General features: G+C 47.8%; 1 long non-coding RNA gene across 1 annotated transcript; it reads left to right on the top strand.

Moving 5' to 3' along the window:
• Positions 1-3: 3 nt before the first annotated feature.
• On the top strand, positions 4-19,583 carry LOC309638283. The gene is made up of 2 exons (XR_014251045.1): positions 4-3,533; positions 18,437-19,583. It is a non-coding gene; the product is annotated as an uncharacterized lncRNA (long non-coding RNA).
• Positions 19,584-21,015: the final 1,432 nt, after the last annotated feature.

Raw genomic sequence — 21,015 nt, 5'->3', positions numbered from 1 at the left:
CCCGTTTCCGTGGCAACGGGCGGCCCGCCAAGCGCCTGCTTGCGCGCCCTGGCCGGTCTCAGGTCCCAGGAAGGCTCCCTGGCCGCCCCACCGCTCTCCCACAGAGGTAACACTGGCAGAGATAAAGGAGGAGGAGCACAGGCTGCGTCTGTCCACAAGAAGTGCTGATGATGAGTGAACGGTATGTTACTTTTTAGCTTAGAAAACACTGCCCCCAAATTCTCCGTTACACATGAAGCCATTTTCATTCTCTTTATTAACTCATCCTTTCACTCCCTCAAGAAACATTTATTGAGCATTAAGTTGCATACCCATCCGAAAGAGAGGCAGTAAAACATCCTTTTAACAGAGAACATACTTTTGATGTGGAAGAATGAGAGAGAAGATGTCTTGTAGACGGTGAGCAGTCCGGGCCACAGAACTCCACAATCCTTTTGAGGAACTTGCATTAGTTCCGTTTGGGGGAACAGTCAAAGTACACCAAACACCACAGGTGCACGAGGGGGAACGAGACCCAATCTAGGCCAGACTCGCTCTCCCCGAAGCTGGAATCTGAAGGCAGCATCTACACCTGAAAACTGCATAACTGATTCATGTGCGCTGGGAGGCCTGCAGAGCTGGCCAGGGTCCCGCTCCGATCCCCAGCTTCTCCGTGTCTGCTTCTTCAATGCCTCCCACTCTGGGAGCACAGGCTCTTCTCAAAAACAGAGGAGGAAGGAACTCATTCCACGAGGCCATCATTACCCTGATTTCAAAACCAAAGACATTAAAAAAAGAAACAGAAAAACAAACAAAAAAATAACCAAAGCCATCACAAGTGAAAAGAAACTACAGACCAATATGGGGGTTTTGGTTTGTTTGTTTTGATAAATTGATTTATTTATTTTTGGCTGCGTTGGGTCTTCGGTGCTGCACGTGGGCTTTCTCTAGTTGCGGCGAGCGGGGGCTACTCTTTGTTGCGGCAGGCAGCCTTCTCATTGCGGTGGCTTCTCGTTGCGGAGCACGGGCTCTAGGCGCGTGGGTTTCAGTAGTCGTGGCATGTGGGCTCAGTAGTTGGGGTGCACGGGCTTAGTTGCTCCACGGCACGTGGGATCTTCACGGACTAGGGCTCAAACCTGTGTCCCCTGCATTGGCAGGCGGATTCTTAGCCACTGCGCCACCAGGGAAGTCCCCAGACCAATGTGTTTTATGAATATATATGCAAATTTTCTCAACAACATATTAGCAAACCAAATCCAGCAACATAGAAAAAGAATTATATGCCATGATCAAGTGGACTTTCCCAAGAATAGGAGCTTGGTTTAACATCCAAAAGTCAATTAATGTAATACACTATAATAATAAAATAAAAATGAAAGAGAAATGAAGATTCCCAGGTAAACAAAAATTGAGAGAATTTGTTGCTAGCAGACCTGCATTCCAGGAAATAATAAAGGGACTCTTTCAGGCTAAAATGAAATGACACTAGACAGTAACTCAATTCCAAACAGCGGGGGCAGGGGAGAAGAGTACCAATCAAGGTAACTACGTGGGTAAACATAAAAGACAATATAAAGTATTTTGTTTGTAGGTATTTTTCTTTCTTTTCTTTCTTTCTTCTTTCTTTCTTCTTCCCTCCCTCCCTCCGTTCTTTCTTTCTTTCTTTTTTATTCTGATTTAAAAGACAACTGCATAGAGAATTCCCTGGCTGTCCAGTGGTTAGGACTCAGCGCTTTCACGGCGGGGCCCAGGTTTGATCCCTGGTTAGGGAACTAGGATCCCACAAGCCGAGGGGCACAGCCAAAAAAGGAAAGACAACTACATAAATCATTAATTATACACATTATGTGGATACAAGTGCAAAGGCCTGATGTTCCTGTTTGCTTTGGTTTGTGTTGTCCAGCATGAATGTCACTCATAACATTAAGGACGATATTAGACAATTTCAGTGTTCAACAGAAAAATAGGATGAGGTTTCCTTCCGTCATTTCTTCCACGACAAGGCAATAATACCTGTGCATTTGCACATCTGGCTTAACAAATCTCGTCTATTTCCCAAGGACAGAAACGGCATCTTCCCTGGGTCCTGGCCTCTCGCCCAGTAGTGTGATGAAGATGAGGATGAAAACTCTCAGACTTGCCCTTAACTACACGTACCGCCATTAAGGTGCTAACTCCTCACCTATGTGGGAACTGATACCAGATATAAAGGTTATTTTTGCACTTTAAAGAGAGGTCTCCTGAAGCCCTGGAATGCATCCAAACAGGAAGCTACCCTGATGGAATAGGAGGTGGTCTGATTGGTGGATTGAAGCAGGTAGAGCAGGTAATGATATCTAAAGAGTCCTCAAATCACTGTATTTGCACTTATAAGTGCTACGCATCTTGGAAGTGTGAATCCCAAAGACATCTATGAAGGACGACAAGCAGGAGCCCTACAAGGGAAGCCAGGCTGCCAGACTCCTGCGGCAGAGCCAGGGCTGCCTCCGGGGCACTGCCCAACCAGTCAGGTCCCTGAGGGCTGAGAGAGCTGATAGCCAGGTCGTACCAGAACACCAGCCCGTGGCGACGCATCACCGGCCACAGATAAGGGACAAGTTCTGGGTGGGCCTTGGGATGGTGCTTCCCTGGGCCGTCTCCATAACCACTGCCGTCTGCTTCACGAACCCCCTGGACACCCTCCAACGTGTCGCTGGCCTCGTTCAAATGAGCAGGCATGTTCATGCCTCGTCTGCTCCGCGGCTGGCCCTCTGCAGAAGCTTCCTCAGCTCCCGTCATTAATGTCCCCACCCCGTGCACCACGCTGCCCCCACTGTCCTTTACCACTTCAGAGCGCCCTGCCCAGGAGGATCCTCCAGGGGACCTGTGCAGACCCCGGGCAGCCCAGGGGCCATCCTGCACGGGGTTGTTGTTATCACTACCACCGATGGAGAGGAAACGGACGTTAAGAACCAGGTACTGTCATCCGAAAACTCAGTCCTCGCAATAACCCCCCATTAAGTAATGTTACCCATTTTACAAAAAGGGGGGACGGATCTCCAAGCCATCTTCACCGGGGTTTAGCAGAGTGGGCAAGGAGGGCGCGTGTTCTCACCCGTAAATGGTAACAATAGCACGGGCCTCCCGGGAGGGGCCGAGGTAACAGACCACGCAGACCCTCAACCCACGCGATCCCCGCCCGCAGCCCCACGCCATCGCCGTTGCGCACGCTCGGGTGCCACCCCAGCCGCGACCCTGCTCGGCGCTCACGTCAACGCCCCACCCCCAGGAGACCCGGAAGCAGAATTCCCCGCAGGTCAAAGCTGCCGGCGCTACTCCGGCGCCGCCGCCAGAGGGCGCGCACGCCACCTTTGTCGGCTCGCGCCTCACGGGTCAAGTCAGCGGCCGGTCCCGGAAATGGAGGGCTTTGCCGTACAAGATGTACAAGATGGCGGCTTCCCGTGTGGCGGTACGGCACGCTGAGAGGCTGGCCTGTTTCTGGGACACGCGGGGATTGTAGCAGGCTCCTCGCGAAAGACGGCTCCCGCGGAGTTTCCCGGCGTCTTTGTCGTCGGGTAGGTGGCCGAAAGCACAAGATGGCGGCCCCCACTGCGTGGCCGGAAGTGGAGGCGAGCGTGCGGCGTGGCCCGTGGCCCGGCCGCCGGCGCAGGGCGCTCGTGCTCTGCCGCGGTGGGGCGGTCTTTGCGGCTCCCGGCCCTTCCCGGGCTCGGCTTTGGGCCGACAGTGCCCCGCGGCCACGTTAGGGGTTCCCTCTCGGCCGTTTAGGGAGGGGTGCCGGTGCCCTCAGCTGCCTCGCGTGGACACGAAGGCTGACCTTCTTGTCTTGACCACGAAACCAGGAATAACCAGGTGACATGAGTTAGTCTCTCCTTTCAGAGGAGTGACCTGCCGTCGCTAGAAACCGCAGGACGGTTCCTACACTAATGTGGACCCTACCCCAGGAGACACTAAGTGACAAAAGCAAAGCGCGGAAAAACGTGGGAGGATGTGCATTGTTGGCGGGTTTTGGATGTTTTTTAGAAAGACCCACGAGGGTAGAGATGCCCACGAGCTCGCACAGGCAGAGTCCCAGCCGAAGGGCCGAAACGGGCGGCGAGGAAGGCAGCAGAGATGGGAGGACGGGGACAGGGGCGGGGGAAACAAGTTTGGGGCTATTTGAGTGTGTGATCTAAATACACAAAGTCTATTTATGAGGTTATCACATCATAAAGCGAGAAGGCAACGTTAAAAAAAAAAGTAGGTTTTTTTCAGCTGGAACCACGGTGGTTAATAGATTCATGAGATTGAATTTGTGAGGATAAAATTTTAAAGGTCAGTACTGTAGTATCAATACTTGATGCAAAGGTTTCGAATCGATGAGACGACCTGAGTCTTGAAAGCGAGATTTTTGTTCTTGTTTTTGTTTTTGTTTTTGAGGGGGGGAGGACGAGCCGGGCAAACAGCAGGCGCTCAAGACCGTTTGTTGAATGAATGAATGAATGAATGAATAAATGCCTTTCTGCTACAAGCACACATATTTTCAGTAGGTTCTGTTGCTGGTATATCTTCCTGTGTTTTCAGGGTTAGTACCATGGAACACAATGGCAGCGTTGACTTAGAAACTGAAGCGAGTTCTGCCTTAAAATCATCCCGAAATGTCTTCTTAATGTTTAAAAAATAAAGTAGTAGCAGTTTCAGAACTGGTATTGGTTTTGGGAATCACCTATTTGAATGTGAGAGCAACGTCCTCCTTCCTGAATTAACTGACCATTCTTGAGCTTTCCCAGTGTGCCGGTGCTGGACAAGTGGACACCCTTGCACGTACCACTCGGGCCTATGGTATACACATAATGCCATAGCTCTGGTGATGGAACTAGAGTTAGCCAAGTTCCTAAGCTGTGCTAAATGCTCGGGGAAGAGCATTTACTGTTTGGGGGCAACCCTGAGTTGCTTGATCCATTTTTGCCTCTGGGACCTTATAGGGGCTTTAAAAATATGCTAGTTGCCCTATGGATCTTACTTTTATTTTTATCATCTTAGAGGCCATATAATGCAAAGAACTTAGCTCCTTACTGTGTATCGTTGAGTAAGTTACCTAACCTTTCCAGACTTCAGTCTCCTCATGAGTAAGACGAGAATCACAAGACCTCTTTCATAGGGTCACCGTGAAAATGATCAGAGACAATGTATGTAAAGCACCTTGCGCAGGGCATACAGCAGGCACTCAGTAGTGGTCTCTAGTTCTGCAGTATTTCAACCTCAGGGCTAAGGAACTAATACTGCACTCAGAAGCAGGAGAATTTCTCCGGAGGGTAAGGAGCAGGCGGCCACGGGGTGACAGTTAACACAGGAAGCCTGCAAGGAGAAGTGGGGGCCAGCAGGTCTGCTGGCTTCAGGGCCCCCGGCTTCCCGTCTCCAGCGGGAGAATGCGGATATGGTCTGCAGGCCGTTTGCGGAGACGCCGCCTTGCTCACAGCCTCCTGCGCTGTTCAGCTCACAGGCGCCTCTTCGCAGCGTCTCCCAATGCCTTTCAGAGGCGTCAGCCTCCATTTCTGCGGCTCACTGCTCATGTTTCATTGCTCATTTAATATGAAACACGTACTGCATATGTTCAAAATTTTTCTTTTAATAGTGGTAATGTACACATAATGTAGAACTCAGCATCTTAATATTTTTAAGTGTACATTTCAGTGGCGTTAAGTACATTCACACTGTTGTGTAAGCAATCTCCAGAAGTCTTTTCATTTTACAAAAAGATGAAACTCTGTACCCATTAAACAATACCTCTCCATTTTTCCCTCCCCTGAGTCCCTGGAAGCCACCATTCTGCTTTCTGTCTCTGTGAAGTTGACTGCTCCAAGGACCTCATATAAGAGGAGTCAGAGTATATTTTTGTGACTGGCTTCTTTCACTGAGCGTAATGTCCTCAAGGTTCACCCACTGTAGCGTGTGTCAGAATTTCCTTCCCTTTAAAGGCAGATTCATATTCTCTTGTGTGTGTATAGCACTGAAGGGGAGCAGAATATGCTACCCCAAATGTGCCACCTTGTCATGTGAATTATTTTGAGCCAAAGGCTATCAAGACCCAGAAGTTTCAGGAAAAATTTTTACCTCTTCTTTATCAGCCTAAAAGAATTTAAATAAGAGGCCAGCCCCTAAAGAAAGCAATTACCAGAGATGACTTTCTTATGTTAAAGACTTAACCTGCGTGGCAGGGCAGACATCTAATCACCAGACATCCGCTCTTCTCAGGTGCTGTGAATGGCCCTCCTCGCCTCTGCAGCCCCAGCTTCCATCCCTTTCCTAGTTCAGGGATGCAGATAAGCCTCAATTGCCTGACTGCCTTTGGGTCTCATATTTTTATGGGGCTCCCGTACATATGAAATTAAGTCTGTTTTTCTCCTGTTAATCTGTCTTATGTCAGTTGAACCATTAGACCAGCCAAAGAACCTAGAAGGGTGGAAAGAAAATTTTTCCACCCTGACACCACATCTTGTTTCTTCATCTGTCAGTGGACACCTGGGTTGTGTCTACCTTTTGGCTGTTGTGAATAATGCTGCTATGAACATGGGTGCGTACGCATTTTAGCATGAAGTAATATCTGATAGGATTATAGAGAGTAGAGTGTGTTTCATATAGTTGCATTTGACAAAGTAATTCTGAATCATAAAAAATGCACTATTAAGCTGTTTACAAGGTCATCAGAAGATTTAAAAGATGTAGTTAGTCATTGTGCATCATGGGCCATGACGTGGCCCGGTGATGGGACACAGGTTTAAGGTACTGTGATGATCGTGGATTCCCTTCTGCCCTGCCAGTGGGTTTGGGGCATTTTGTGGATAATCTTATTTAGAGATGGCATCGAAAACCTAAGGAATAGGTGCACAAAGATAGGAACCAAAGACCTTTAACAAAGGACTGTGAAGTGAAATATTGGAAGCCCCTAACTAAGGCCTAACGTATTCATGTGTGAGGCGTGGGTAATGAGAGTATTCATCTCAGGGTATGTTTTGGGGACAGTGGAGTCACGTGGATAAAGGGCTCACCCGGCCATTAAAAGGAAGCAGCGTATCTGGGTGAAGGGTACACAGGGATTCACAGGGGTTCTTTTTACTATCCTTGCAACTTTTTTGTAAGTTTATATAAAAATAAGTTGGAAAAAACAAAGACATCAAAATAGCATGTAAAGTAAAACACAGCTTTGAGGAAAATTTTATGCACACAAAAAAGACATGATATTTTTATGTTAAAATTGCTAATCGTGGTTATCTCTGGGTGGTAGAATTACATATTTCCCCCTCCCTTGGTGTTTTCTTGAACTTACCAAGTTTTTTTTTGTTGTTGTCACTGTTATTGTTGTTTCGTGCATGTATCAGTTTAATAACTGTGGAGAAAAAAACATCAGTACGTAGTTAAATAAAAATCTTGAGTCTAGTAGTTATCTAATACTTGTCAATAGAAACGTCTGAGACCTTGCATGAAATTGAGTACCATCCAAATGGCCCCTGGCTTCTATGAAAGACCATAGCATCAGGGCAAGGATGGGGGCCCGCGACTCCTGGTCTCACTGTTGGGTGGGTTCTTTTTCCAAGGTTGATAACGTCACACTTCAGAACCAAATCAGATGCTTAGAGTATCAGCAGCTCAAGGTTTGAAAGATCCTTAACGGTCACGGAACCCACTTCCCGCTGCTCGGGACCTCTGCCCGCTTCTCCAGCACCCAGTCTCTGCTTGCACTGCTCAAGGAATGGAGTGCTCCCCGACGGGGGGGCCTGTTCCTTTCTTGGACAGCTCTGACCGTGACAAGCTCTCCCTCGTTTGTAGTCCAAACCTGACCCCTGCTCTGTTCCTCACAGATGGTCAGAATGTGTTTGTGCGCCACCTGAGACCAGCAGTGAGGGACTCTGAAGTGTCCACCCTGAAGTCTTATGACCTGTCTTTTTTTTTTTTTTACTTTTGGCTGTGTTTTGGCTCTTTGTCGCTGTGCACGGGCTTTCTCTAGTTATGGCGAGCAGGGGCCACTTTTCGTGGAGGTGTGCAGGCTTCTCATTGTGGTGGCTTCTCTTGTTGTGGCTCACGGGCTCTAGAGCGCGGGCTCAGTAGTTGTGACGCACGGACTTAGTTGCTCTGCGGCATGTGGGATCTTCCCGGACCAGGGCTCGAACCCGTGTCCCCTGCATTGACAGGCGGATTCTTAACCACTGCGCCACCAGGGAAGTCCCTGACCTGTCCTTTTCTAGCCCGGCTCTTTTCCCCAAGCTCCAGACCCACGCCTCCTGCTCTCTCCTGCTTCTCTGTGTTTGTCTATCCCACTGGCACCTCACACTCAGCATCTCCAAAGCGTGACTGTTCTCTCCTTTCTTACCCAGGACCCAAGAATAATGCATGTTACTTGTCTCTGCTACAAGTGATGAACAAATTAGGGCTTCATTTTTCTCTTTTGTAAAAGAAGTTTAGATTTCTGCTAGAGTGGCTGCCCCATGGGACCATCACGACCCAGACTCCTATCTTTTGATAGAAAACCCAACCCATAGTGCCTTAGCTGAGCATAGATTTCCCTTTTCTCATGGATCGAGAAGTTCTGAGAAGTACAGTCGATGCATGAAGCCATCAGAGGCCGAAGCTACTTATGTCCTTTTGCTCACTCATCCTTACCCTGTGGTTTCCATCCTCATGCTTGTCACCTCAGGGTCACAAGATGACTCCAGGCAGGATGAAGGGGAAGGGAAGATGGCAAAGTATACTTGCCGGCTCAGTCAGCTTTCTTGTTATGAGCTGCTCAGGAAGCCCCACCCAGCAGCTTCCCCCTCGTTGCCTGGAGTCCTGTCACCTGGCCACCTGTAGCTGCAGGGCCTGCTGAGAAGCGGAGTTCTTTAGCTGGGCCCATTGTTGCCCTGAACAAATCAGGCTTACATTCTAGGAACCAAGGGGAGACTGGACATGTGAGCAGTGGTGTCTGTCACAATAAAGCTTCCTTGGGACCTCCCTGGTGGCGCAGTGGTTAAGAATCCGCCTGCCAGTTCAGGGGACACGGGTTCGATCCCAGGTCCAGGAAGATCCCACATGTTGCGGAGCAACTAAGCCCGTGTGCCACAGCTACTGAAGCCTGCGCGCCCAGAGCCCGTGCACTGCAACAAGAGAAGCCACTGCAATGAGAAGCCTGCGCACCGCAACGAAGAGTAGCCCCAGCTTGCTGCAAGTAGAGAAAGCCCACGCGCAGCAACGAAGACCCAACGCAGCCAAAAATAAATAAATAAATTTATTTTTAAAAAATCTTAAAAAAGAGCTTCCTTAAGCAACAGTAACCGTGTTGCCTAACTGCAGGATTTCTCAGAGCCTCTCAAATTCCAGGGAGAGCACTGTGTGTCCACAGAACCCTTTTTACAGTGGTCATGTCTCAGGAATTGTTGCATGGTACGTGTTTCAGGAAACACAAAACGAGCCATACTCTCTCTTTAAATCTTTAAAAGAAAAGTTGGGGACTTCCCTGGCAGTCCAGTGGTTGGGACTCCGCGCTTTCACTGCCAAGGGCCTGGGTTTGATCCCTGGTCGGGCAACTAATCCCACAAGCCGTGTGGCGCGGCCAAAAAAAAAAAACAGTTATATCTGAATTCAGGATGGATTTGTTAAATGTATCTTTTTTACTATCATGTAGTAAGAGTGGCGGTTTTAATGACTTTGATGGTAATTGCATCATTTCAGTTTCCTAATCTAGAAAGCTTCTGGTCATTTTCAGCATTCCTTTCTCTTTCTTGGTACTTAGGTTTCTTCCCTGGAATCTTGCAACAGAATCCTCACCCTTAACGTGTTGAAGTATTTCCTTCTAGTCTTTTTTCTGTGCATGGGTATATGGTGTTTTTTTTTGTTTGTTTTTTTGGGCTGTGTTGGGTCTTCGTTGCTGCACGCAGACTTTTTCTAGTTGCAGCGAGCAGGGACTACTCTTCATTGTGGTGCACAGGCTTCTCACTGCAGTGGCTTCTCTTGTTGTGGAGCACGGGCTCTAGGCATGCGGGCTTCAGTAGTTGTGGCACACGGGCTCAGTAGTTTTGGCTCACGGGCTCTAGAGTGCAGGCTCAGTAGTTGTGGTGCACGGGCTTAGCTGCTCCGCGTCATGTGGGATCTTCTGGGACCAGGGCTCGAACCTGTGTCCCTGCATTGGCAGGCAGATTCTTAACCACTGCACCACCAGGGAAGTCCCGGGTATATGTATTTTTATCAATAGTTGAAATTATATGCATATATGCAGCAGTAAGAGCAGTGTTTGTTTCCCATCCCCCGTTCTAGGATGAGGAATACACTGAGATGAGTAAGAGAGGGAGGTCTTTGGTCACGGTTGTAGCCTCTTTTGGTTGACACTCCTCCCTACCCACAAGACACTCCTTTCTCCTCGCCGAGGCACACTGGTGAGAAAGCTCAGAGTTAAGAAATAGATACAGCTGCTGTGACGGAGATGCAAAATAACCGTGACTTTGTTAAGGTGAAAGTATGTCTCCACATAAAAGTCCAATCTTGGTGGCTCCAGTGGCCAAAGCATGATGGGTCAAAGTCAGAGTGGTGGTCATGGTCTTGTAGGTGGCAAAAGGATTACAAAGACAAGAAAAAGAAATATGACCCTCCTGTACCTATAGAGTGGGAAACAGGAAAAGGAAATAGGGACCAGATGCTGCCAGCAAACTGTCCCCGGTGCCCCCTCACACTCAGTGCCAGTTAAAATTATTCAGGTTGGAGAGAATTAAAGACTATGTTCTCTGGTGGAAGGACTCATTAGAATTCAGAGAAAAGTGAAGGCTTTAGAGGAAAAGCAAGAGGAGGAGAGATCAAAGGTGGGTGATCTGAGGGGACGGCGGTGTCGGCAGGAAGCGCGGAAACGTGATTGTTGTGCATCCCACCATCGCATCTGTACCTGTCAGCTCAGAGCAGCGCAACAGCTTTCTTTCACTTGTAGACAAGGTGCTGCAGAAACCGGGCTGCTTGGCCCTGCTCACCCACAGGTGCATGCCATGGTAGGTGTGCTGATGGGTGACACGGAGCCCCAGGTCACAGTGGTGAAGGTGGGAAAGGTCCCCCAGCAGACCTACACTGATACTGGGGGGTGGACAGCCGAATCCGGGAGGTTAAGGAGTCTGTAGCGCTTCCTCTGTCTCATCCTGAATATTAAGAGGAGATGAGTGTGAAGTCACTCATTCTGTGTGGTCAACCCAACACAGGTGAGACCTCACCAGCCAAAGCGATAAGAGTACATCAAACCTCGCCACTTTCTGGAGGGCAGTTGGCTCTGAACTTACTCAGAAGCACCTAGTGATGGGCCAAACTCATCCAGGGATTGTTTCAAGTGGCTGAAGAATATGCACCATCCATCCTCCTCATGGATGAAAGTGATGCCATAGGGACAAGAAGATGTGACTCAAATGCCGGTGGTGGGAGAGAAATTCAGACAGTGAAGTTGGATCTGTTGAACCAGCTGCATGGATTTGATTCAAGGGGAGATGTGAAAGTTATCACGGCCACAAACTGAATAGAAACTTTGGATCCGGCCCTGACGAGACCAGGCCAGGTGAACAAGGGGATCGAACTCCTCTGCCTGAGGAAAGAACTGATGCGGAGCACTATTCATACACCAGGATGAAGCTGGCCGACGATGTAGTCCCAGACCACCTGACTGTTGCCGAAGATGACCTGTCTGGTGCCGGCATCAAGGCACTCTACGCCAAAGCGAGTCTGGTGACCTTGAGAGGACATAGAAGTAACAAATGAAGACTTTTTTAAAATCTGAAGAAAATTTTCTTTATAAAAAAGAAGGCAGGGGCTTCCCTGGTGGTACAGTGGTTAAGAATCTGCCTGCCAATGCAAGGGACACGGGTTCGAGCCCTGGCCCAGGAAGATCCCACATGACGCGGAGCAACTAAGCCCGTGCGCCACAACTACTGAGCCTGTGCTCTAGAGCCCACGAGCCACAACTGCTGAGCCCACGTGCCACAGCTACTGAAGCCTGCGCTCCTAGAGCCCGTGCTCTGCAACAAGAGAAGCCACGACAATGTGAAGCCCGCACACCGCAACACAGAGTAGCCCCCGCTCACTGCAACTAGTGAAAGCCCGTGCACAGCAACTAAGACCCAACGCAACCAAACATAGATAGATGGATAGATAGATAGATAGATAGATAGATAAGGCGGGGACTTCCCTGGCAGACCAGTGGTTAAGACTTCACTTTCCAGTGCAGGGGGTACAGATTCGATCCCTGGTTGGGGAGCTAAGTTCCCACATGCCTCATGGCCAAAAAACCAAAACATAAAACAGAAATTGTAACAAATTCAATAAAGACTTTTTAAAAAATGGTCCACATTTAAAAAAAAATCTTTAAAAAAATAAAATAACGTAAACAAGAAGGCACCCCTGAGGGCTCTCTCTCTAGTGAATCATGGTTGCCTTCGAGGAAATGGCTGGGAGTCCTCCTGGGAGGGATAAGGTTGGGGAGGTTGCCCAGAGGAATCCATGTTCCCGTTGATCTTTTTCAGCAAAGCACCCTGTGTGTCTTCTCGAGCATGGCGGTCAGGATGCCTGCTGAGCTGCCTTCATCTGTTGGTCACATGCAGTGCTCTCTTTCCAATAAAGTGTGCTCTTCCTCAAAAGGAAAAAGGAAGCCCAAGCTTTCTCAACAGCACCGTTTCCCAAAATCACCAGGCACCCAAGTTCCACCTGTCTTGTTGCTTGGTCATCTCTAAGGAGTTTCCATCATCTAAATAGTCTACAACTGGTTGCCACACATTTGGTTCCAGCCGGTGGAAGGAGGGAGGGATAAAGGGGGTTGCAGCCTGATTTTAAGGATCTGATCTAGAAAGCTCTCATCCACTGGCCACCACTTAAAGCTTTATTCTGAGCTTCCAGGTGTTCTTGACCTTTGCCTTCCTAGAGTTTATAGTCTCCTGGGGAACAAAAGGAACAATGATAGCAGTGATACGTGCTAATAAGAAAACAAACTCGGGTTGGCGTAGAGATGAAGGTGGTCGGGAGTCGTGCGATGAGGGATCTCCCGGAAGAGGGACCAGCAAGCACAGATGCCCTGCAGTGGTAATGTGCTCGGCACATGGGAGGGGCAGCACGGTGTGGCCAGTGCACCTAGAGTCGTGTGAAATCAGAGGAGTGTAAATCACATCAGGTGGAGCCCCGTAGGCTAGGATAAGGTAATGATTCTTAATTTGAGTGAGATGAAAACTTCTGCAGATTTGTGAGCAGACACGATGGCATTTACATTTTAAAGATCGCTTTGAGGACTTCCCTGGTGGAGCAGTGGTTAAGAATCTGCCTGCCAATGCAGGGGACACGGGTTCGATCCCTGGCCTGGGAAGATCCCACATGCCACGGAGCTACTAAGCCTGTGTGCCACAACTACTGAGCCTGAGCTCTAGAGCCCTCAAGCCACAACTACTGAGCCCGTGTGCCACAACTACTGAAGCCCGCGTGCCTAGAGCCCGTGCTCAACAAGAGAAGCCACCACAATGAGAAGCCTGCGCACTGCAGTGAAGACCCAACACAGCCAAAAATAAATTAATTAATTAATTAATTTAAAAAAAGATTGCTTTGATTTAACAAGTTATGAACTCTGCATGCTATGGATCAAAGACCTAAATGTAAGAGCTAAAACCGTAAAACTCTTAGAACAAAATATAGGGCAAAAGCTTCATGACATGGGGTTTGGCAGTGATTTTGTGGATGTGACACCAAAGACACAGGCAATGACAGAAAAAATAAGTCGGACTTCATCAAAATTTAAAATGTTTGTGCATCAAAGAATACAATCAACAGAGTAAAAAGGCAACATATAAAGTGGGAAAAAATATTTGCAAATCACATATCTGATAAGGAATAAATACCCAGAATATATAAAGAACTACTAAAATTCAGCATTACCAAACAACCCAATTCAAAAATGGGTAAGAGTTGCACAAAAATATGAATGTATTTAATGCCACTGGTACACTGAAAAATAGTTAATTTTGTTATGAATATTTTACCACAATTTAAAAAATGAATTTTAAATAGAATGCCCAAAGGACTTGAAAAGATATTTCACCAGAGGAGTTATCCAAATGACCAATAAACACATGAAAAGATGCTCAACATCACTGATCATTAAGGAATAGAAATCAAAACCACAATAAGATAACTTCACACCCATTAGGAATCATCAAAAAAGCAGAAATTGGAACCCTTACACACTTCTAGTGGGAATGTAAAATGGTGCAGCTGCTGTGGAAAACAGTATGGAGGTTCCTTTAAAAAAAAAAAAAGAAACATAGACTCTCCATATGATCCAGCAATTCCATTTCTGGGCGTATTCCCAAAAGAACTGAAAGCAGGTACTCAAACTGGTATTTGTACAACAACGTTCACCACAGTATTTTTTTTTTCTAAATTTATTTATTTTTCTTTTTGGCTGTGTTGGGTCTTCGTTGCTGCGCGCGGACTTTCTCTAGTTGCGGCGAGCAGGGGCTACTCTTCGTTGCGGTGCACGGGCTTCTCATTGTGATGGCTTCTCTTGTTGCGGAGCACGGGCTCTAGGTGCACGGGCTTCAGTAGTTGTGGCTCACGGGCTCTAGAGCGCAGGCTCAGTAGTTGTGACGCACGGGCTCAGTTGCTCCGCGGCATGTGGGATCTTCCCGGACCAGGGCTCGAACCCGTGTCCCCTGCATCGGCAGGAGGATTCTAACCACTGCGCCACCAGGGAAGCCCCACACAGCAGTATTATTCACAGTAGCCAAAAAGTGGAAACACGGCAAATACCCTTCAGTGGGCAATGAATAGAAAGCAAAATGCTGCCTATCCACACACATAATTGAATATTATTCATCTGTAAAGAGCAAGGAAATTCTGACGTACTCGACAACATAGGTGAACTTTGAGGAAATTACGTTAAGTGAAGTAAGCCAGAAGGACAAAAGACAAATATTGTGTGATGCCATTTTTTATGAGATCTCTAGAGTAGTCTTAGAGATGGAAGTAGAGCAGTGGCCCCAGGGGCTGGGGGTGGCGGCGGGGATTGAGGAGTTCATGTTTAATGGGGACAGTTTCAGTGCAGGATGATGAAGAAGTTATGCAATGGATGGTGGCAATGGTCGCACGACAGTGAGAATGTACTTAATATCACTGACCTGTGCACTTAGAAATGGTTAAGATGGCCTTTTTTTTTTTTTTTTTAAACAACAGCTCCTGTTTATTTTTTAATTTTTATTTATTTTTATTTATTTTTTATTTTTATTTATTTTATTTATTTATTTAATTTATGGCTGTGTTGGGTCTTCGTTTCTGTGCGAGGGCTTTCTCTAGTTGCTGCAAGTGGGGGCCACTCTTCATCGCGGTACGCGGGCCTCTCACTATCGCGGCCTCTCTTGTTGCGGAGCACAGGCTCCAGACGCGCAGGCTCAGCAGTTGTGGCTCACGGGCCTAGTCGCTCCGCGGCATGTGGGATCTTCCCAGACCAGGGCTCGAACCCGTGTCCCCTGCATTGGCAGGCAGATTCTCAACCACTGCGCCACCAGGGAAGCCCTAAGATGGCCTTTTTATGTATATTTTACCACTATAAAAATTTAGTTTAATTTTTAAAATTTAAATCTACCTACTCAAATTACCACATGGTCATTTAAAAAATTGGAAGACCGTTGACATACTGTTAAGTAAAAGAAGTTGAATGCAAGGAAAATCAAAGGCTACCCAAGAAAGGAGATGTAACCATAGTACACTGCTTGGTTGTGCAGGTAATAATATTTCTATCGTGCTAATCATATGAGCAACATTTATTGAGAGAGTCCACCTGTCAACTCAGCAAGGAAGACAATTATGGTTACAGAACAACATAACACATTATCAGTTTGACAGTGTAAAGTTATAGTTAACAGAAGTAGACAGGTGGCAGGGTGAGGGAAGGAAAAGGTACAGAGCTGGAGCTCAGATACGGCCAGAGTGGAAGTTACAGAAGGACTACAGATAGTGTTGAAAACCCTTGGAAACAGTGGAGGAGGGTGTAAGTGAATTAAATCCTCACACAAAGCAGGAAGTCAATGTACCATTCATATACCCAGAAATAGCAGGATAAGCGTGTTATTTAGAGCTATAGGGGTAAGCACCAGCAAAACAAACAGTTAAGAGTGATTGCTCTGAGAAGCAGCCTTGGGGTCAGGAAGGGGGTGGGAGTGTTGGCTTTTATTTAAGCCCCTCAGTACTATTAATTTTTAACCATATGCATATATTGCTTTGATTTTACAAAAAACTTTAAAAACTATTTTAGAAATCAAATTGTAGGGTAACATGTAATCTATGACCCTGTTTTTAAAAAGAGGCCAAACCCCAGCAAACCATGCATCTGTGTATAGATGATTATCTGAGCCCAGAGAAATACGTGAAAGATTGTGCTTGTGTCTGGGAGGTGGCAGCAAAGGGTGTGGGAGAAAACTTCACTTGTCCTCCATGCTCTGTTGTCTGACTTGACCATAGATTATTTAGGTAAATTTTTTGCCTTTATCATTCTCTCTCTCTAAACCACTTGAGAGTGAATTGAAAACATCTTTGTGTTTAACCTCTAACTTCAGGGTTTATTTCCTAAATTCAGAGGCATTCTGGTACAAAACCAGAGTACAACTATCAAAATCTGGAAATTCAGCATTGATACAATCTTGTTATCTAATTTACAGCCCATATTCAGGTTCTTCCATTGTCCCAATAATGTCCTCTTTATGGTGGTGGTGGTGGTGATGTTTTCCTGGTCTAAGATCCATTCCAGGACAATGCATTGCATTTTGTTTTCATGTTCCTTAAGTCTCTTGATCTGGAACAGTTTTCTTAGCCTTTCTTTGTCTTTTTCGACCTTGAGGTTTTTTGTTGTTGTTGTTGTTTTTAATTAATTAATTTATTTATTTTTAGCCGTGTTGGGTCTTCGTTTCTGTGCGAGGGCTTTCTCTAGTTGCGGCAAGCGGGGGCCACTCTTCATCGCGGTGCGCGGGCCTCTCACTATCGTGGCCTCTCCTGTTGTGGAGCGCAGGCTCAGTAGTTGTGGCTCACGGGCCTAGTTGCTCCACGGCATGTGGGATCTTCCCAGACCAGGGCTTGAACCCGTGTCTCCTGCATTGGCAGGCAGATTCTCAACCACTGCGCCACCAGGGAAGCTCCGACCTTGAGGTTTTTTAAGAGCATAGGCCAGTTATTTTGTAGACTGTCCCTCAGTTTGGGTCTGCCTGATGTTTCCTTCTTATTACATGCAGGTTTTGCAATTTTGGCAAATACTGTATGTGATATTGGGTCCGTCTCTGTTCGTCTTGTCAAGAGGTCCGTGGTGTTACTTTATGCCGATGTTGCCAATGTTACGTGAGACCATTTGGTTACAGTGGCGGTCCACCAGTCTCTCTCCATCTGACTTACTTCACCTAGTCTGATAATCTCTAGTTGCATCCATATTGCTGCAAATGGCATTATTCTGTTCTTTTTGATGGCTGAGTAGTAGTCCATTGTCCGTATGTACCATGTCATTTATTTATTTATTTGGCTGCGCCGCGTGGCATGCGACATCTTAGTTCCCCCACCAGGGATTGAACCTGTGCCCCCTGCAGTGGAAGTGCAGAGTCTTAACCACTGGACTGCCAGGGAAGTCCCGACCACATCTTTATTCATTCATCTGTCAGTGGGCATTTAGGTTGTTTATAAATTTTATTATTTTAATTGGTTATTTATTTTTATTTATTTTTAAAATTTTATTTATTTTATTGTTTTGCACCTGAACAGGGACTTGAACACTGGGCCCTCAGATTAAAAGTCTGATGCTCTAGGAGACTTCCCTGGTGGTCCAGTGGCTAAGACTTCGCGCTCCCAATGCAGGGGGCCCAGGTTCAATCCCTTGTCAGGGAACTAGATCCCACATACTGAAACTAAGAGTTCGCATGCCACAACTAAAAAAGAAGATCCCACACGTAGCAACAAAGATCCCACGTGCTGCAACTAAGACCCAGCGCAGCCAAATAAATAAATAAATATTCAAAAAAAAAAAAAAAAAGTCTGATGCTCTAGGGGAGTTCCCTGGTGGTCCAGTGGTTAGGACTCGGTGCTTTCACTGCCATGGCCCCAGATTCAGTCCCTGGTGGGGGAACTAAGATCTCACAAGCCACATGGCTGGCCAAAAATTAAAAAAAGTCTGTTGCTCTACCGACTGAGCTACCCAGGCATTCTCCCAACGTGTATTTTTAAGCTGGGCAGGATTGACAAGGAAGCACTTTACAAGAGGGTTTGGTAAAGGCCAGCGTCTGGAACCCACTGTCCTTCCTGCTCACCTGGTTCCCCAGGCCCCTCGGTCATCACTTGCCATCACTCCTCTATCCCATCCATTTCTGCCCTGGATATCTTCAGAGGCAGCGTGGGCCCTGTGCACAGTTCTTCAAACCTGAGGCCTAGGAGATGCTAAGGCAGTGGTTCTCAAACTGTTGTCTTTTGTTTTTAGGCCACACCATGCGGCTTGCGGGATCTTAGTTCCCCTACTAGGGATCGAAACGGGGCCCCCTGCAGTGGAAGCACAAAGTCCTAACCACTGGACCTCCAGGGAATTCCCCCTCAAACTGTTTTTAGAATGTAAAACAGATGAAATGGAAGTTGTTTGGGTTGCAGAAGAGCAGTGAGCTGCAGCCGTGCCCAGAAGACCTTCGCCTTCCTTGCTGGTTGGCTTCTGAGGCCCCCAGCTGGCGCCCTGGACAGCGTTGGAGCCTTGGGCACAGGAGGCACACCAATGGCCACTGGCCCCTCAGGAGGGCTGGCTAGAACAGCTCTGACCCTGAGACCTGGGCCACAGGAATCACCGGCTTTTGAGAAGGGACTCTCAGCCTGTGCCCAGGCAGCATCCCAACCCCCCACACCATCCCAGCTGCACTTTCTCGTTTGTTTTCCTGGGGTATCAGTTGCAGCCCAGAGAGGAGGCCAAGAAGAAGCATGAGAGACCCAGCGAGGGCCCCCCCGCCGCCTCTGCCCTGAACCTGAAGGCGGCTGCTTCCTTCCAGCCTGCACCCTGGAGGAGGCAGCCTGCTCGGATGTCCAGGCCACACCTCCTGAGCTCTCCCTGCAGCACACCAGCCCCATCAGAGCGGAGCCGGGATCCTGATGGATGACCACGGCCGCCAGGAGGAAGTAGACTGGACGAGTTCTTCACTTCTCCAAAGTTATGCTTACTGGTGGCTTTCGGAGTCTGTATAAGGTGGGGGTGGGGGTGGGAGTGGGGTGAAGACCATACCAGCCGGGAATGAATCCCAACTTTGTCACTGACCACTAGCAGCCATGTGACACTGACAGGTCATTTCAATTTTCTGATCCTCTCCATTCTAAAGTGGAGGCAAAAATTAAGCAACTCCTACTGTTGTCACAGGGACCAAATGTCATCTTGCAGTGGGGTTTCCAAATCTTAGGAATTGGCATGCCACCCGCATGATTTTGGCCATATCTTCATGCCAGTTCTACTATTACTTACCTAATTATCCCCCCGATTGGTTTGCCTTTTAAACATGTCCTGAAGAGATACTGCTCATGAAATTGGGTTTGTTTCACATGTAATATTTTCCTACTCTACCTTAAAATAAGTGGACAGTGATTAAAATTTAAAATGTTCCCGTGTGTACCACAGTCAGGTAACGGGTGCAGAGTGATGGCCCTGCTCTCCGCTTCCACACCACCAGCAGTCCCCCTCCCCCACCCTCTCCCCAGAGTCTCCCACTTAACTTCATGGCTTTGTCTGTAGGGAAATGAAGGAGGACCCAAATCTCTCTGATGATAGGTATACTAACTCCTTCCATGTGTTGTTGCAGACACTCAGTTGGCCTGAGCAGTGGCTAGGATTGTACAGCCCTTACCTTTGGGTGTGGAAGGAGGACAGATCTGTCAGAAGCAGGGTCCCTGCAGCGAAGGCTGTGTCTGTGCTTGCCCTCAGCTGCTCTCAGAAGTGGTCTGTTCTCCACTGAGGCAGGCCAGGTCAGGGGAGCTTTTTGGTGGTGGGGGGGGGTGTCCATGCTTCTTCTTGGGCATAACAAGAAGAGGCTCTCCAGAATGTAAGCCAGAGCCTGGACTTGAGCCACATTTTAGGTGGAATGCGGTTGAATAGTCAGTTTTAACGGCAAGCCTCTGCATTAATCAGAGTTCAGTTAGAGGAAACAAGCCATTCTACCAATTTTAATCAGAAAGGGATTTAATCCAGGGCGTTAGATGTTTACAAAGTCATTGGAGGGCCTCAAGGAATGTCTCTGAGTGGGCCTTCAAGAATGCATCCAGAACAACACAGCAGAACTGGCCTACTAGGGGAGCTGCAGCCTCTCCCACAATCAGGAAAAGGGGGCATCACTGGAGCTATGTTCCAGATATAAGGGAGCCTCTGCCATGGCTGCAACTCTCTCAGCCTCTTAGTTCACACAAAGCTGAATTGCTGGGCTTCCCTGGTGGTGCAGTGGTTAAGAACCCGCCTGCCAGTGCAGGGGACACAAGTTCGAGCCCTGGTCTGGGAAGATCCCACATGCCGCAGAGCAACGAAGCCCATGCGCTACAACTACTGAGCCTGTGCTCTAGAGCCCGCCAGCCACAACTACTGAGCCTGTGTGCCACAACTACTGAAGCCTGCGTGCCTAGAGCCCATGCTCTGCAACATGAGAAGCCACTGCAATGAGAAGCCCACGCACCGCAATGAAGAGTAGCCCCCACTCACCACAACTAGAGGAAGCCCATGCGCAGCAACGAAGACCCAACGCAGCTAAAAATAAAATGAATAAAATAAATAAATTTATTTTTTAAAAAAACCTGAATTGCTGCTGAAACATAGTGTTTCCCTGGCTGTGCTAGCCAGCAGTAGCAACCATAGAAGCAAAAAGATGGCCACGACCTCACTCCTAGCTGCATCAGTGCACTTAAGTGGTGGAGCTAACTCATCCAGAACTCTAGCTGCAGGGAAGACAGGGAAATGTAGTTTTCAGCTCTCTGGCCTCAGCAGCCTGTGAAGGCACAAGAGGAAGTTGAAACGGGTGATGAGAGCCCGTTCACATACCACCACAG

Source organism: Balaenoptera physalus, assembly GCF_965194825.1.
Source record: "Balaenoptera physalus genome assembly, chromosome: 11".
Taxonomy (NCBI): domain Eukaryota; kingdom Metazoa; phylum Chordata; class Mammalia; order Artiodactyla; family Balaenopteridae; genus Balaenoptera; species Balaenoptera physalus.
Note: the sequence above shows the minus strand (reverse complement) of the source record. Positions and strands in the feature narration are given on the sequence as shown.